Here is a 16,941-nt window from a genome sequence, read left to right as displayed (position 1 = left end):
AAAAAATGTCACCCGTATCTTCCTTAAACTTTTTTTAGTTGATTTGTGTCTTTCGATCCTTACATAAGAAAAGTTGTCTAGTTTTTAGGGTTTTTTTTTCTATTAATAATATATAAGTTCAAAGATCTTAGTAATACTTAGCCAGGTCTTACATATTTAGACATTTTACATATATTTTAACTGATGCTGATTAACGATGTAAAATGAAAGTCAGATATTGATAGTAGAATGACTGGTGCCAAAAATATGTTTAAGAAACATGAATACATACTGGCAGGATTTCAAACATTTACACCTGGTAGTGGTAACCCTAAACAATAGTAATTACGAGCAAGAATGAAGGTTTGGTTTAATTAACTCATAACTCACGCTCGCACTTATCGTCAACGATATATCGACCAATAGCCGGCGGGTCCATAGGTCCGCGCAAGTGTTACGGACCCCTCTTTATTGAGGAAATTGTCATAAGTATGGATGTAATATAGGGGGAATACCAACTTAATTACATATTATGTACATCACATAATTACGTCAGAAGGTTTAATATCGCTAACATCGAAAATGGAAATTTCCTTTTTTCCCTCGCTTGTAATGTCCATATCTGCGTCTCAGATGAATGTCCTCTGATTCCCAGGAAGGATTGGTAGATTGCAGATGCTATTATTATTATTTCATTAGAAAGCGATATCTACCAAACAACCTTTGAGTAGCACGCAATTTGCCTGTTTATCCATATGTCGCTTTGCGTATTATAATCGAAATGGTTTTTTTTTCAAACCTTTATAAAATCGTTCGTTCATAGAGTTCATTATTATGTTTCGATATAAATTCTACGAACCAATTTAAATTCTAGGCCACTTTGTACATTGTCACAGAAAAATATGAAGGGATCTTATACAACTGCGACAAGGAATACGACGTGGCCTAGAAATCAATTTGACTGTACAAATAGAGAGTCGCATTGTACCTACACTGTAAGACATCGTGAAAGGTGAAGCCATAATCAGGAGATCCCTTGATTTAAATACCACACAATACAGCTCATAAATAATTGTGTTGCAAACAGATGAGGACAATAGTCTGTTCAAATAACTAACCGAATTGACATTTACGGGGGATTTATTGGAAGCTGTGTGGATTGTGGCGAAACAAGTGAAGAGAACATGCTCATAATAGGCCACGGGAGATACTATACAGCATATAACCTGAAATTGTAGTTTACTAAAGAAAAAGTCAACAAGGTCTGTGTCCGAAGGTGGATCATATCCGTGTCCCTAGCACTCGCAGCTGATGGCATTCGCAAAGGAAGGGGTGGGTGGTGCCCACGATATCACCCGTTAAAGACTTTTTGGAAACTTTCCGCAACTAGTATGGCGACGTGAGTAGGTAACTTAAGTTAGGGCACCGACCTAGAAATTAATATCTAGATTCTTCACCCAATGGGCTGCGTTTTCGCTCCGCACAAAAAAAATCCCAGACTCAACTATTCCAGAGCTCAATAATAATGCTCTGAATCAGCTCACCTCATTAAGGCGAGTTCTCACCGCGCATAATTAGCCGCACCTAATCGCGGAAACTTCTACTTTACCTAGACCAGAACTCCGTGAGAACGAGAGCTGGCCGTGTTATGTAAAGTATACATCCGATACACGCGTGGTTTATTAGGATACCACTGCTGATAAAGCACATACGTGAAAGCTAAATTTCGATCGAGTCGAAAGGTTCAAAGTGTAAAGACTTGGGAATCTTCAAGATTCTATTATATTCAAGCTTGTTTTGTGGTTTCTCTAGAAGGTGTGAAGGTGAGTGAACGAAGGTGTTTAGTGTGAAAATCCGCCTTTCAGTCTGCCTTTGACTTTTGAAGACTCGCGGTTCACAAAATCGCAGATATTCAGGATGGCTCATTTTGGCTTCTTCAAAATGTGCATCTGAACATGCATTACATGTATTTTAACGAGACTTTTAATGCCCACATGGCTCTTACTACCACATAAAACATATTTCCCCGTTCAAATTCCTACTTACACCCGCTTTCATTACCGTCTTAGACAAATTATGTACGATTAAGCGTCGTAAAATCCTGCCGTTGACTTTCCCAGCCAGATTGGTAATGATAAAAACCTATTGGTGTCAGGAGATTGTAGTGGAGCTGAAAGCGCATGTTGCACCTATCTCGTCGACACGAGCCATGGGCTAAGCAAACACGGGGATGGGCAGGTGCAAGTTACAAGAGCCGTATTAGGAATATCACCACCGGCCTATGCCCCTCTCCTCTGCACTACACTTGAGTACAGAGAGGAGAGTGAGGTTCCTCTCACAATAGGTTTAGCTTAGTGAATAAGTATAGCTTTTTTGAGCTTACTATGGGATTATGTAAGCAGTACCAGTAATATCTAGCAGTTATCTTTAAAGCACCGCCAACGAAGTTAGAACCATCATCGCCCGCCAACTTGTAATTGCTTGCGCCAGCCCCATGTTACATTTCACCGTCGAGAGATATTGTCCATGCAACCATCCCCGTCATTACCATAATCTGTGCGACGCGACTAACTATCGGTATATTGTTGTAACTATAAACTACTCACTATCTTTGCCCGCTAACTCCTTAGGCTCATTTTGCAGAATATATTTTTGAATGTTTAATTTGTATTTGCGCCAATCTCATGTTACCTTACACCGTCGAGAAATATCGTCCATGCAGCCATTCCCGGCTAATTTCCATATATATGTACCTACTATGATGAGACGCAATTAGCTTTAGCTGTATATATATTTTGATTGCTACAAATTCCTTATCATCGCCCGCTAACATTTGGTAACTTACGCCGACCTCATGTTACCTTTCACCGTCGAGAGATATTGTCCATGCAGCCATCCCCTCATTACCATATATTGCGCGACGCAATTAACTATCTGTATATTGTTGTTGGCACAGTGCGTTCGCCGGTGGGAGTGGCGCGTGTGAATTGAGGAAAGTTGCTGGGGTAGCTTTCAGTGGGTACTGGTTTGGTTGTTCTATTGTGCATTTCAGATGGAAACAGATATACTATATAGCTATTTATACTCGTAATAACTAGCTCCAGTAGGCGCGCACTTAGATCTCTGACTATTCGCTGTAGGGGACATTAATCCCCTGCCGACTTTTGGCCATAATTAGTAGTCCCGAGGTCGCCCATTGAATGCGCGTTACTGAGTTACACCAATATGAGTGTGTGTGTCCAATCGCTCTTAATTCCACTTTGATTCAACAAAATAAAAGAACAACAGTAATAATAATAAAATGTTGTATAGGTACGAGTTGGTTACATTGCTACTTACTAGTAAAATTGGTTTCAAATCAATATTTCGCAACGATTTCTTTTATCTAAAGCTATCAAACTCAAGTACTAAGGCTTAACATTTCTTGGATATCTTAAAGATGATCCTGAATGCAAACAGTGTTAAATCTGACAACAAACGCCACGCCCGCTGTCAGCGTCAGACACTTGCGCAGGCGCATCCTAACATTACCACTGACATTACCATCGCTGAATCGCCTCTAAAAGGGATAACGTGAAATACTCGTGTTAAAACTCTAATAGGAAAGTGCTAGTGCATGAAAGAGCCTATATTGTTTACATTTTGGATACTTTGTATCTAGTAGGTAGGACCTAATTGAGTATTGTTAAATTGAGTATTCTATTTTTACGTGGAGATGCTGTGATAATTTTATCCACGTAAGACCCCTGCTCAACTTTTTTTTTAAAAACCACAAAACATAGTTCTTTCACCAAGAATTATATTTTATTGAGTATCTATAGTTAGCGAAACTGGAGGTATCATTTAATTCATTTATATTGACTATTGCAGTCTGTTTTAAAAAGCGTTAGGAATAACGGCCTAGTAAATATTATCAACTTTAGCAATTACTTATCTTAAAAAATCAAAGGTTTGAAACAGAACTTTATACCGTACGTTTATGATACATATTTCAAGGAACAAGGAAGGAATTTGTTTTATGAGTTTCTTATCGGTTATAATTTACATGACACCAGTTATTAATATCTCAAGCTTCAGTGAAAACTAAATAATTGTTATTATACATAATGACGGAGAAATTTCTAAAGCCCGTGCAAATTTATTTGATAGATAATCTGTTTATATTTGAACATTACTTGTATAAGAGCCAAGAGAAGAACTTTGCCTATGGTTCTGATCCAAAGTTATATTTTATATGAATTTATGATTTTTATTGTAATTAATACAATCAGGCGTTATTTTGCGGAAATCCATTGTTCCGAAAGGTCGAAAATAAGAGTCTTGCCGGAAGCGCTGAACTTTTAAATTTTTCCTTTAATATAAAAATTTACGCGCGATAAGTCGCATTCATTTAGAGATTTAGAGTCTATTCGGAAAGAAAAGAGTCATGAAATGTATTGGATACATTCCACGACTCTTCTCTTTCCGCACAGACTCTATTAGGTACGCTATTGCATGGCCTAGCCAGCATATGTAAGCTGTAGCCAGCAAGGCAGTTATAAGCGGGATATATGATTATGCGTGTGTGTGCGGTTGTATCGATAAAGCATAGCGGAAACGACGCCTGTAAATAAGGCGGACATTTATTTACTTTCGCGCCGGCTCCGGGGCCTTAAAACACTGCTTCAGTCATTTAGGTTTTCACTCGACTTAAAATAGATGGTTCTCAAATTCATCTATTTACGTACATTCGAGTGAAATTGGGCCTCAAAGGCAGCTAGATCGATTTAGAAAACTTTTTTTTCGTAAGCTCTGAACCGGACGTTCCGCTGAATATTTGTATTCGGCTAAGTTCATATTCGGCCCTAAATCATGATGATGATTTAGGCAGAAAGCACGGCTCATTTTGTGTTCAAATTTCCAAACCAAACCACTAGGTTTCTATGATCGGGAGTAAGTACCGTCAATTTGTCAACCCTGCCACGTCTGTGCAGTTATCGCCTAGTCCACAACAGCCAGAAAGCGTCATTTTAAGGCCGGCGCTCATGAGCGAGTTACAGGGAGCCGTGTAAAGGTCAACGCATACACGGCTGCCGTGTGTAAAATAATTCGCATCCAACTCGGAACTAGCAACATCAGCCTTAGTACACAGAGTATCTAAAGCTAGGATTCACTTATTTCTATTGTCTATACTTTTAGTCGACGGCGAAACAAGTAGAGCGGTTGACACCGCTGTACTGTGTCGATGTTTCTACTTTGGCTTGAGTTGAAGTTTATCACACCTTAAAGCATGTTTAGTTACATATTTATAAGTGTTTAAGGCGAATTCATATTGGCCACTAAAATGCAAGTAGCAAATGTATGAATGAACTCGCAAACATGACTTGCTCTTACCCCAAGATACCATTTTTACGGCCGTATTTTGCCTTCCTCATCTTTTGCTTTTCAGTTCTTCCAACGTTTCTTTGGTTGGCTTTTCGCCTCCCAGATCCCCAAATCCTACCTGATAAAACATGTCGAAATACTACTTAAATGTTCTTTTCTATTATCACATATTTTCTGCAAACTGCATGTGTACTAGGCAGAGCACCAGCAACGGGATCCAACCAACACCCGATAATATCTATGCCGAACAAACGAACAGAACTACCCATTATTTGACCTTATCACTTTACAATAAAGTTCACCAATGTTCAGTCAACTGCATCATCGATGAACAGAATTACCAGAATTAATTATTAGTCGACATCGACCTTACCACTTTGTAATAAGGTACACGTAAGGTCAAGAAGTAGTGGAAGGAGTAGTCGTGCTGAATTATCAATAACATAAACTTGGCAAACTGATCTCGCATCCGGAGCAGGTGCTAATAATTATACGGATAAATAAGTGGGAATTATTTTATTGACCGAGCGTTAGCGAAGGTCTAGCTCCGTTTCAGTTTGGGCAATAATGCCTTCCTATGTCTGGATTTTCTCCTCTGCAGGTCTGGAATTCTCAGGTGTTTTCAGTTGCGCTATCTGGTTTAAGATTTTTTTTATTAATAATTTGATAATATCCATCCAAAATGTACTTACTTGTGTTTATTGTCTTATCATTCGTGGAAAATTATGTTAATGTTTAAAAGAAACTTTCTAACACCGTTGTATATTAATGCCTTCTAAACGAATTGTAAACTTTTGACCGGTCGATCTACTTAACGTATTATAAATTCCGTTCCAAACTTAACACCTTACAAATAATGTTGGAAACTTCTAAGCTGAGGACATTATTAACGAGTTCATACTTCCAGTTAATCTTCTTATAGGCCTTAGATTACTCACTACGCTCAACGAGCAATCGCTCCAACCGTCCAGTTACTAGATTAGACAAGGTAGGAAATAAATAAAGAGGAAAAGAAGGCCCACGTATCTTCGATCAACACGGAAGGGATGCGGCATTCGCACTATTTCCCCTCTGCCTAGGTACAAGATCAACTGATCTAGCGCGGGTAATAAAACTAGTTGCGTTCGGATTTTAAACTAGACCGAGTCCAGACGCGCGAGTGAACACAGCAGCAGAAAAAATGCCTAATTGCTCTGTTTTTTGTTGTAAAAAGAGGTCGGGGACATCAAATTTACAAAAAGAAGGTGTTACATTTCACATGTAATATTTTTTTTACATGTCATACGTTTAATTACATTTAAACACAATTATTATATTTTAGTCTCATGTAATTGCTGGATTTATCGATTTTTCTCGCCCAGTACAAATTGCGGATCGGTCGAGCGACAAATCCGACTTCTCATCTCTCAGAAAACGATAAAATTCTTTGACGAAAATGTGTTAGTGTGCGTGTTGTGACACTTGTGACTCGTCCGTACACAAAAACTGATCGAAGTGTGCAAGATTTGTCTGTATAGGGTGTCATTTTCTATGTATTTGTGTCGTCATTACAGATTAGATTTTGTATGTAAGTGTGTGAGAAGTGCGACTGTGTGCACGTTCCCCCCCGCGAAAAATGGCAGAATGATTTGAATGTCAAGATAGCGCTTGGGCCTATCCCTTCCGTGTCGGAAGCCCGTGTTGATCGAAGCCACGTATAGATGAGGAATATGTGGTAAAGAGAACGCTAAAGTTGACGAAAAAATTAAATAACCGCTGACCCACAACAATTGGTGGACAACGAACTCAAGTATACTTTTTCCGAATGTAACTACTCTTAAAAACTGGCGAAGACTTCGGGCTAACTCGTAACATGACTTTTAAATAATGAAATCCTCTGTCGTGAACGCTAAAAAATTAATATATGCAATTGACAGAAACGAAAAGTCACGTGTCAACTTGGCTACGCCCCCAGATTTAAAAACCTCAGACATTTGCCTTTTCGTTGCGGGTTTTACATCTTTCAAACCCAACCCGGTTTTGTATTGTCATTTAGGTAGAGTGAGTTGCTGATGTGAGCCACGTTTGCTCGATAAGCGGTTGCAGTAAAACTGGGCAGTGTCCGTATCTTATAGGATGAACTGGGGCGTAATAACTGTAACAAATGGGCCAAATGAGGCAATACGAGACCTATTAATGGTGGAGTTAGTTAGTTAGTTAGTTAGTGTTTCTGGGCATTTTCCGCAAATCGACAACCATTGTGCCTATTTTGCGTGAAACGAGGTAGCGCTACTCTAACCACCCCAGCTCCTCCATGAAACCTAGCAGTGTTTTCAGGTTGCTGACTGCCTCTTTTAGTGTGCTCGGAGTTCCTAGGTATTTGTTCCTGTATGTTTCTACCTGTTTGCAGTCTAGGAGTATGTGTTTTGTTGTTTCCTCTTCTTCCATGCATGCTCTGCACACACTAATGGTGGAGTTGTGGGGGCAAAGCCTTCTTAACGGAACTTGAGGATTTCACCTGCGGGACGTGTCGGGTAAGTGATGAAAACGTTAGGTTTGAAAGGACCTTTGAGGAACGGAAAATCAGTATAGCCACATTAGTTCTACCTAGTAACCCCGAACACATTATTTAAGAAATATAATATTATTTTGCCATTATTCGACGCGAGAGGTACCTAAGTGGAACTGTACAGCTGTACCAACTTTAAGTCAAAAACTAAAATTAATACGGCCGGCCTGCTTACCAGACACCTTGTCTTTTATTTAGTTAAATTATTTATGTAAAAGTATTTTTTACAATCTGCCGCGAGGCCGCGACATTTCCGGTCATAAATCAACAAAGTAACAAAGTGTAAGTACAGAGATCCACAGCCAACTGTACCATAATGTCCATAATTGATAAAATGCCGTTAAAATTATTTATTAATAGGTCTTAGCAGTAATCCTTCTTGCCGAGTTTCCGGCTGTCCTAATCGGTTTAAATAGGTAATGTTCATTAATTGATGTCCGCCGGATTAGGACTGGACGGTGGGTGATGGTCAAGCAAGTCCCCTCTTGTAAGCTAGCAGTATTTTGACTGGGAATAAGGCTGTTTTTGTATTCATTGTAGTTAGATATAGATATGTGGTGGTGCAAACAATGAATAGAGCCCGACGAGGCTAACTTTGCACTGTATTGAACAAAACAAAGTGAGAAAGAGTCATTATAAAATGTATATTTTCATAGAAATTTGAATAGGAGGAAGATTCACCACCAGCGCATCTGCTCAAATAATTTCGTGTCAAAAAAATCTGAGCTATCTACGAGTACATATATGTCAGAACTATGCGCGCCAAGAATTATTTCCGAATGAAAATTCTCTAAGTAGTCCAATTACAACTGATACTAGGGGAGATGTGGGTATAATGATCCCCTTAAGGGAGAAACTTTACTGTGTTCACAGTTGGAGACAAAAACACAAGATTTAGGTCTTTATGAACAGTCCATTTACTTAACTAAGTAACTGCATACTTATTTCTCGTGTTTTTTATATATTTAAATAATTATGTTATGTTTTCTAAAGGTTTAGTAAAGGATCATTTTATACATAGGTATGTATAAAACGATCCCTACGGTAGAGTTAAAATGATCACAGATGATTCCTTTGTAATATCAAGATTTCTTCGTCTTAATCATTTAAGTCAGTCGATTCCAGCGTTTCTTTATTTTCAGAAGATGAGTGCTATTTTTCTATTTTGGCCTTATTTTGAACGCTGTCAGGGGCACAGATATTGCTTGCTATTTTAAAAGGCAATCCATAATTTTATCGCATTAAGAGCCCTTAGAATTTCTTTGTAGGGTCATTTTTTCGGAAGTAAGTGGCTTTGCGCACATAAATTCGCGGCATGTTTTGCCTGTACAGGAAATGCTCATAGTAAATGACTTAGGGGGTAAAATGATTCCAGGGATCATTTTACGCCTACGAAAAGGGATCATTTGACCTCAAACACCAAATTTGAAATATCGACAAAAATATAACTTTCAAATTCAACTTGCTTCAGTATAAACATCCTTAAAGTATACATAAACATAATTTGAATAAAACGCAACATGCTAAAAGTAATGGAATTCGGAAAATAGGCTACCGTAGATTAGACGTATATGTTTTAATTATTTTCTAATACAATCACGCTACGTGCTCATACCGCCATGACACTTTAAGAGGCAACTGGCGGGGTCACCGGGTAGACGTTTAATGCATATTTAGATAGATGGCATCAGCTTGCTCAGATAAGAGGGGGGATCATTTCACTTTGAGGGATCATTATACACGCATCTCCCCTACTATAGTTCGTTTTTTTTAGCATTAGAAAGAAGGTAAGCGATCTTGACATATATTTTAATTGAAAAACGCTTTTTAAAAATCAGTAACTATTACTTATGAAAGCAGAAGAATATAAATGATCGTATTAAATTCATAATTGTTACATATTTGCCATTATTTATTTTTAAAACGTGTTTTTCAATAAAAAGTCACGTCAAGATTGTTTACCTTATTTCTAATGCTAAAAAAAACGAACTATAGATACGTACTGTAATCGACTTACATATTGACCACTCCTAGCTCTTATCTTTTTGCAGTAAGGTACAGAATGGTCATTTAACTGTCTCGGCGCTGGTACGATCAAACTTATGACAATATTTAGTCACCCGCATAGCACCGTGACTTATCCGAGTTATCGGACAACAGTGGACATTAATCGTCATTACGCCGGCCACTGTTTAATGCTGTTATAAATGAACTACTATTTTACCGGCGTAAGCGGGTAGCTCGGCCAGCTTAGCTTTAAGGATTAGTCAAGAACAGATACTCGTAGTACAAGAACAGTTTTCATTTCAACCAATTTAACATTTCGAAGGAGTTTCTCTTCTTTGTCTCTTGATTTGTCGTGATCTTTGATTTTTTATGTATGTTCACCGATCTCTCGAAGAATATGGAACGATTTTATTAAATATCCTGTTCTTATATGAAATAGATGTCGTATACTAAAGAAAACGTGACCAAGCCCTTCAGTGGCCGAGGCCAGAATCAAACCGGCGTCTTCAGCTTACGCACATCACGTCCACGGCGGTACCCGTCCCAATTTTTTCGAATCCTTTTCTTGTTTGACACAATACACATATTCATAGAGCGTCCCGTGTCCCATACTTATCATATCAAAATCCGATAGGAATGCTGGACTTTGTACGGCTGGTACATAAAAATATTGTTACACATCTTTCTATTTAAGTCAAAATGCAAATGTAGATGTTCATTTTTGCGCATCGCCTCGCTAGGTCCAGACAAATGGGGTCATTTGTTTCAACTGATTGGGCCGTTCGAGGGAGCCTCCTTGATTGTTTTCCGAGGGTGATATTACCAGGGCTTACTGAGCCATTCGCCCTGAGTTCACCAGTATATAAGACCTGAGTTCCCTTTTTTTTTAGGGCTTTGTACGGCAAAAATGACCATGTTTATGATTATTTTACTTGTGCAAAATTTTCACGACTTTAAAAGAGGCGATGAGGCTTTTACGTATATTTTTAGATTTTATTTATTGAAAAGGTGCTTGAATGCTTCGAATTCCTTTCGAAATACATTCTGGCTGAATTGGAATTATATCTGAAGTGTGGCCTGAAGTCTGCTCAGCTACATACGTATTGATATTTAACGTATTATAAAATTACTAAAGAAATCCGGTACGCATAGAAATAACTATAAACTCAATAAAAAGAGTTAGGATGCAAAACTACATCATTCAGAATGAATGTCGCACTACCACTTAACCAAATTCGTACCCATTATGATTCAAGATTCGTCGTTAGGTCTATCTACCGACAAGCACTTTTAAACCTTATGCCTAACTTATGCTTGATCAGAGACCAACATGCCAGTTCTATTGGGGCGATGAGCTCCCTGAGCAAAGAGAACAACAGCAGAGAACCCTTCCAAGCCCTGGGTGCATGAGAAATGGGGACGGACTGTGCAGATAGCCAATCCAATCCTGGTGTTTGATGCCTGTAATATTTTTCCTACAGGATCTTAAATTGATGATCTGTCTTAAACGATTTTGGTATGCCTATGTTTAGTGTTTTTATTCGGTTTTATATCTTACACAAGGTCGAGTAATTTATAGGGCCCTCAATGAGAATTGCCATTGCCCCAAAGAGTTAATACCTATTATTACCTACTCTGAGATACTGAGATTACAGATTTTTTTAAACAATAGTGGTCGTTTTGTACTCTTAATTTGGTGACATAAAGTCAAATTTTTTTATAAATAATAGGATTAAGACAAAACAAATACGTTTTTCTTGCCGACTGACCCCTACCTACAATCAATCACTTAGTCGCCTCAATGTCTTTTCATTGCAATGGAGTGATGTAAACAGCAAAAGGTCTAGACTAGAACAACTGGTGACCGCGACCTATCTCGTGCACTGACAAAGAGTTTTTATGCTAATATTTAATCACTAACAGACTAACAGACAGAAACGCCTGAAGAAATGCCACTTTGCAACGTCGGCGTGCAGTTCCCATACAAGTGGCAGTCGGGTTGCAGTCCGTCTGTACCGGCCCTTATAGTCAGTCTGCTTCAGGAACATGTTTCTCGGAGAAACTCATAATGCATTATTGCATTCGCAATATTCGCATTGACAAATCGTCTAATACGATAACAAACGAGTATCACCATCGATATCTCTCAATATTATTACCGTTCTCGGACGGGTTTACACCCACCGCAGGCATTTGATTAAGAGCGAGCTAATGAAATTAATAACCGTGGAACACCGGCCATTCTTCGGTTGACTCTTTATAAACCTTATTTGTAAAGACTTAAGGTCCAAGAATGGTAAGGTAAGAGTGATGGTGTTGGAACACCGGCGCCTCCCCGCATTGACAAATGACCGAGTGGAATTTCACACGGGTAATCATATACCGCCGATGTCATCCTTTATGAATGACTTGGGTAGTTTATAAAACTCAAAAATGACGCGTAAAACAGGTATTTTATTGAATGTGACCCCCCAGTGCCTGCCCTTGATAAAGTTGTATAAAAATTCGCTAGAACGCTTTTCTTTGGTGTTTTTCTCAGTTCTATGCCAAATTATTGGTGTTATTTCGTAGTTAAAAATCGTAACAAAAAACATAGTGTACGATAATAGAATATGGTTATAGTTTGAAAAATTGTATTTTTCATCAACTCCTTATGAAAGTCGCCTTTCTTCCAAGAAATATTTAGACTGCGGCTCGGTAGAGAACCACTGTTCTCTAGGCGGGCAATGCTTGCCTCGACGTCCAATGAGCAAGTTTATTTATCATAGACATTTGTTTTTAGTTCATGTATTTAATAGCAATGTATCACCTCGTCTAGTCTTAGATGAATTGCACTCGCAGCCTGCAATTATACTCGGCGAGTAAAGTTCCCGCAGTGATATAGTGGTATCAGGCACATGCCAGTGTTTATCATAGTGCACTTGCCGAACGAGATCGTCGACGAGCGCAGGCGCAGCAGGTCTATTCCCACCTGTTACCGGTGATAACAACTGGCTGTAAATATTGTTAATAAAAAATCTTAGCCGTTTCCACTGTGGTTACTGCTGGAAGTTTTTCTCTCAGGTTAAGAAAAATATTAATATTATTGGAAAATAGTTGGGTAGTTTGCCATCACATTTTTGGCAATATTGAAAATTGGAAACAAAAGTAGCAATTCCGTTGTTGCAGGCGTCCGTCCAAAAGGTACGGTGACCGCGGTGACAATCAGTGGTAGTTACTGAGAATAGGTTTTCCTATAGGTTTACCTGAGATTAGTTATGTCAGGGTGAAAGTCCCAGCTGTTACCAGCAGTATAAACTTATTGTTAGTGGTAGAATAACCCTTACAGGCGCTCGATAAATCTGCCGCACTTAACTCGCAACCGGTAAATAACTATGGGATTTCCGCGTGCGATGCGCCCGGGCATAAATCTGTGCCCGTATTGTGATATTGTGTTGCCATTATGGGGAGGCTGGACGTCTCATAAATACCGCATGTAAGCCCGCTGACCGTTACCGTGTCTCTATCCGTGTCGCGTCAGCTGACGGACTGCTCAAGACGAAAAAGGTTAGACAAAATTCCCACGGAACAGATGCGATCAGAGCAATTTCCGTGAATTATTTCGAGAATATCTTGTAAGCCATTTCTGTCATCGAAGGCTTTCGCACGTCCTAATAGGGCCGGCGCGACCGCAGCGCGAATATCGAGATACTACACGTGTTGCAGCGAAATTACCATTATTATCGATGATCGCGCGGCGCCGTAACGACCCTCAATAGGCGCGGCTCGGCGAATCTTATCGAGCAGAAACCAGTATCCCGTTACGGCCATCTGACGATTTGATGCTTGTTTGTTTTGAGGTGAACGACACGCTTATGTAATCGTTTACGTCACTGAACCTATCTCAACGTCGGACCCACCAACAAATCTCGGTTTAATCACGCAGCTTTCGGAACGAGCGCTCATCTTTAACTTAAGGGCCTCCATGCCACAATCATCCATTTTTTGCGAGTTTTGAGTTTAATTTTGATTTATCAATACGATATAAGTAATTATGGAACAAGCTGTGATTAGTGTTGATATATGAAAAATTAAAATAAGCACTTCTTTTTTATGTTTTTCCAAACACGGAGGCGTAATCTTATTGTATACATTAACAGATTTTGAATTTGACAGATCATATTCATACAAATGCAGACCAAATTCATAACCTGTTATTACAATCAGAATACGCCTCAAGGTAATTCAAAATTCATGATATTAAAATGTGGTTTATTATGCATATCATATGTACTACTAAACTGATTTTATGGAGTAACATCTTTTTAAATCAACTTGTGATTCCTACTTACTAAATCTACTATTTGTCGTCGTCGTATGAAGGTCACTGTGAGCAGGAAGCCCCTTAAGTAAGACCCTACACCCCGGTGCAGAAAATTGAATTGTAATTGCGCTCTATGAGAAATGTTAAATGGCCATTCTTTCTTGATTGCACCGCGCGCTGTCCAGACTTGCAGCAATTATAGCATTTAACTGAATCGGTCCCGCGGTGCGTCCACGATTTATATTTTCATTAAATTATTGTGCGCACATTTGTGATTAATGACCGCATACGTTTGTTATCTCGTTGTGCGGAAATTATTGAGACAGCTTTGTTACTCTGTCAGTCTGGTGGTAATTTTATTTACGGACTGTGAAATTGGATACTGAGAGTAAGTGCTCATTTGTAATTCGGTTAGAATGTGCAATATTTATTGCCAGCTTATAATATATTAAACGGCATTCCTGTATAATTAACTACTTTACAAAGTAACATAATTGTATTACATATATGTAGTAGCTACTGGATTTTGATAAATTCACATAAATACTTTTGAATTTTAAGGGTATGTCTTCATTACTAGGTATATCCAAATATCTTTCTAGCGTTATTCCAGAGTTAATCATCAATTTCTGATATTTGAAGTAGTAACCGTAAACTAGTAGTAACATCTGATACTATGATAGTATAATAATATCCTCGAAGGGGAACTTATTTCCTTAACAGATGCTGTTGGTAGCAAAAGTAGCCAAGCAAATGAGGTTCAAAATTATCTAAGCAATTCTTTTAGTTAGAGAGCAAGTTATACGTGTACCTACCTAATACATCATTTAAAACAAGAGTAAGTGTAGCTGTGTCTATGTGTGACTTAATAAATCCTACTTGATATGGGCCCATCTACGAAATCTCTCTAGCTAGCGTCTTGTCGATGTCGCCACACCCAGCCATATTAATAGGCGAACAAAACGTTTAAGGGCATGAGAGAAATTCGCGGCTACATCGTTACTGCGTCGCGCGTAAATCTACTGCCACTGTTTATTCATTTAGAATGTCGAGGGAAACGCTTAGAGCTTCGCCTGAGAACCGTGTCAAAGGCAATTTTTAAGGGCCTACTGCAGCCGCGTCTGGCGCTTCGTAAACCACGCCCGCTAGTTCTTCCCTCCCCGCTAACACGCACACATGGAAACGCTTCGCGCCGCACGTGAAGTTTGTGTGACCTTTTAGCACCATCTAACGTTACAGAAGTTAACTACCATTATACGCGGTCGCTGCGGTCGGCCAGAAACTTAAATTCGGAAAAAATTGAAACAGATGGCGTTGTTACTTGTTCATAATAGCAAACAATAAAATAATTAATTAGTAAACCTGAATATTTATTGTTGTTTTGGAAGATGTTAACAGCATAGAAGCAGCAGCGTATATAGCATATAAGTTAAGAGTATTGATAATAAGAAAATAGCACAAGAACAGAAAAGAGATTATTTTTGATAAAATATGATGAAAACAGATTTACTTGATTACGCTCACCTGACTTTGCGGTCACTAAATGCAAATTTCAACCTTATTGTTATGGAGTTACAATACCCCTGGGGTTGCAGGCGTCCATAGTCGTTATTATTATAAATGCTTTGGTTGAAATGCTTTTTAACCCTCGAATTTTTCATAGGTACAGTCACCTGCAATAATATGTTACTCTTCGACGGCCGCAAAAATATGTGACACGCTCTTATGGCTCTACAAATAAGATCTAACATGATCTACCGCAAAACGGCCTTCGGTGTGTAACATATTATTGCAGCTGACTGTACTCGTATTCATTGTTGTATAGGTAGGTATTAATATCTTTTATCCGATCGATTTGCATTTATTTGAAATAAATCACAGTGTTTAGTAATTATATGTTTTATTGAATAAGAGATTATTGAGGTATGTAAGGAATACAGGGTGCCTTTTTGAAACACTCATTTTTAGAGTTCTGTAGCCAAATGGCAAAAAACGGAACCCTTATAGATTCGTCATGTCTGTCTGTCTGTCTGTCCGTCTGTCCGTCCGTATGTCACAGCCACTTTTTTCCGAAACTATAAGAACTAAACTGTTGAAACTTGGTAAGTAGATGTATTCTGTGAACCGCATTAAGATTTTCACACAAAAATAGAAAAAAAAAATTTTTTTTGGGGGTTTCACTTAGAACTGAAACTCAAAAAATTTTTTTTCATTAAACCCATACGTGTGGGGTATCTATGGATAAGTCTTCAAAAATGATATTGAGGTTTCTAACATCATTTTTTTCTAAACTGAATAGTTTGCGCGAGAGACACTTCCAAAGTGGTAAAATGTGTCCCCCCCCCCCCCTGTAACTTCTAAAATAAGAGAATGATAAAACAAAAAAAAAATATATGATGTACATTACCATGCAAACTTCCACCGAAAATTGGTTTGAACAAGATCTAGTAAGTAGTTTTTTTTAATACGTCATAAATCCCCTAAATACGGAACCCTTCATGGGCGAGTCCAACTCGCACTTGGCCGCTTTTTCTGGATAATTTAGAATTTCAATTGTCAGGGGTGCCTACATTATTTTTTAATACATTTTACAACGACAACAAACAAAAGTTCAAATTCGCCGTATTTTTATTACCCGGGTCGATCGCAACAAAATAGAAAATCATGTTTCTCAAATCTAAGCGTTATTGTAATTTATCTCAAATAACCAAAAAGTCAATCTGACTAGAACTTAAAAACA

At 38.5% G+C, this 16,941-nt stretch overlaps 1 long non-coding RNA gene across 1 annotated transcript in view; it reads left to right on the top strand.

Moving 5' to 3' along the window:
- Positions 1 to 16,658, top strand: part of LOC134652138 (uncharacterized) — a 77,544-nt gene extending 60,886 nt beyond the window's left edge. Inside the window, exon 2 of the long non-coding RNA XR_010097162.1 lies at positions 16,448 to 16,658. This is a non-coding gene — a long non-coding RNA (uncharacterized LOC134652138). The remainder of the gene's footprint in view (positions 1 to 16,447) is intronic.
- Positions 16,659 to 16,941: the final 283 nt, after the last annotated feature.

This window comes from Cydia amplana, chromosome 11, assembly GCF_948474715.1.
Source record: "Cydia amplana chromosome 11, ilCydAmpl1.1, whole genome shotgun sequence".
NCBI lineage: Eukaryota > Metazoa > Arthropoda > Insecta > Lepidoptera > Tortricidae > Cydia > Cydia amplana.
Note: the sequence above shows the minus strand (reverse complement) of the source record. Positions and strands in the feature narration are given on the sequence as shown.